The following is a 2,500-nucleotide window of genomic DNA, read 5'->3' on the forward strand; positions in this document are numbered from 1 at the left end:
TTTGTATGTTTGTATGTTTGTATGTATGTATGTATGTATGTATGTATGTATGTACGTATGTATGTACAGCGTATGTATGTATATATGTATGTATGTATGTATGTATGTATGTATGTATGTATGTATGTATGTATGTATGTATGTATGTGTATGTATATATGTAAGTACACTATGTATGTATGTATGTATGTATGTATGTATGTATGTATGTATGTATGTATGTATGTATGTATGTATGTATGTACAGTACATACTGTATGTATCTATGTGTGTATGTATGTACAGTACATATGTATGTATGTATGTATGTATGTATGTATGTATGTATGTATGTACAGTGTATCTATCTATCATGTTTTTTGTAGCCCCCCCCCCCCCCATTTTGCACAGACTTGTCCAATCCTGGAGCTGGTGCTGCAGGCGATGCTGTCAATCAACACCTCCCACCACCCCACCCAACCCTAGCCCCGGAAGGCGGGGCGTAGTGTTTATGTGAATTCCAAAATATTTGTAAAATAATTTATTAATAAATTTAAAAATAAATAAGTAAATAAATGAATGCATTAATTTACAAAAAGCCAGAAAACTTACTTCAACCCAATTTAATCTTTTATTCATTTATTTAAGTGAGCATGATTTGTTTTTCTATTTGTATCACGTTGTATTGTCACGCACCATGTAAGTATGAATCTATACCTATGACATGCTGACTATCTATCCTTTTTTTTGTTTTTTTTTGTTTTTTTTTGGTTTGTTTTTTTTAATCAACCGTCTCGATCAGAGGATGGTGATGATTGAGGTTTCCAATGCAGATTGTGACGTTCTTCAATATTCTTCGTTTTGGAAGCATGTATGTATGTATGTATGTATGTATGTATGTATGTATGTATGTATGTATGTATGTATGTATGTATGGAAGTGTGTGTGTGTGTATGCATGTATGTGTGTATGTATGTATGTATGTATGTATGTATGTATGTATGTATGGAAGTGTGTGTGTGTGTGTGTGTATGTATGTCTGTATGCCAGTATGTATGTATGTATGTATGTATGTATGTATGGAAGTGTGTGTGTGTATGTATGTATGTATGTATGTATGTATGTATGTATGTATGTATGTATGTATGTATGTATGTGTGTATGTATGGACAGTGTATGTATGTATGTAAGTACACTATGTATATATGTATGTATGTGTGTATGTATGTTTGTTTGTATGGTTGTTTGTATGTTTGTATGTATGTATGTATGTATGTATGTATGTATGTATGTATGTATGTATGTATGTATGTATGTATGTACAGCGTATGTATGTATGTATGTATGTATGTACAGCGTATGTATGTATGTATGTATGTATGTATGTATGTATGTATATGTATGTATGTATGTAAGTACACTATGTATATATGTATGTATGTATGGAAGTGTGTGTGTGTGTATGTATGTATGTATGTATGTATGTATGTCTGTATGCCAGTATGTATGTATGTATGTATGTATGTATGTATGGAAGTGTGTGTGTGTATGCATGTATGTGTGTATGTATGTATGTATGTATGTATGTATGTATGTATGTATGTATGTATGTATGTATGTATGTATGTATGTATGTATGGAAGTGTGTGTGTGTGTATGTATGTATGTATGTATGTATGTATGTATGTATGTATGTATGTCTGTATGCCAGTATGTATGTATGTATGTATGTATGTATGTATGTATGTATGGAAGTGTGTGTGTGTATGTATGTATGTATGTATGTATGTATGTATGTATGTATGTATGTATGTATGTATGTATGTATGTATGTGTGTATGTATGGACAGTGTATGTATGTATGTAAGTACACTATGTATATATGTATGTATGTGTGTATGTATGTTTGTTTGTATGTTTGTATGTATGTATGTATGTATGTATGTATGTATGTATGTATGTATGTATGTATGTATGTATGTATGTATGTATGTATGTATGTATGTACAGCGTATGTATGTATGTATGTATGTATGTATGTATGTATGTATGTATGTATGTATGTATGTATGTATGTATGAAAGTGTGTGTGTGTATGCATGTATGTGTGTATGTATGTATGTATGTATGTATGTATGTATGTATGGAAGTGTGTGTGTGTGTATGTATGTCTGTATGCCAGTATGTATGTATGTATGTATGTATGTATGTATGTATGGAAGTGTGTGTGTGTATGTATGTATGTATGTATGTATGTATGTATGTATGTATGTATGTATGTATGTATGTATGTATGTATGTATGTATGTGTGTATGTATGGACAGTGTATGTATGTATGTAAGTACACTATGTATATATGTATGTATGTGTGTATGTATGTTTGTTTGTATGTTTGTTTGTATGTTTGTATGTATGTATGTATGTATGTATGTATGTATGTATGTATGTATGTATGTATGTACAGCGTATGTATGTATGTATGTATGTATGTACAGCGTATGTATGTATGTATGTATGTAT

This window comes from Zeus faber (assembly GCF_960531495.2).
Source record: "Zeus faber genome assembly, chromosome: 8".
Lineage (NCBI taxonomy): Eukaryota > Metazoa > Chordata > Actinopteri > Zeiformes > Zeidae > Zeus > Zeus faber.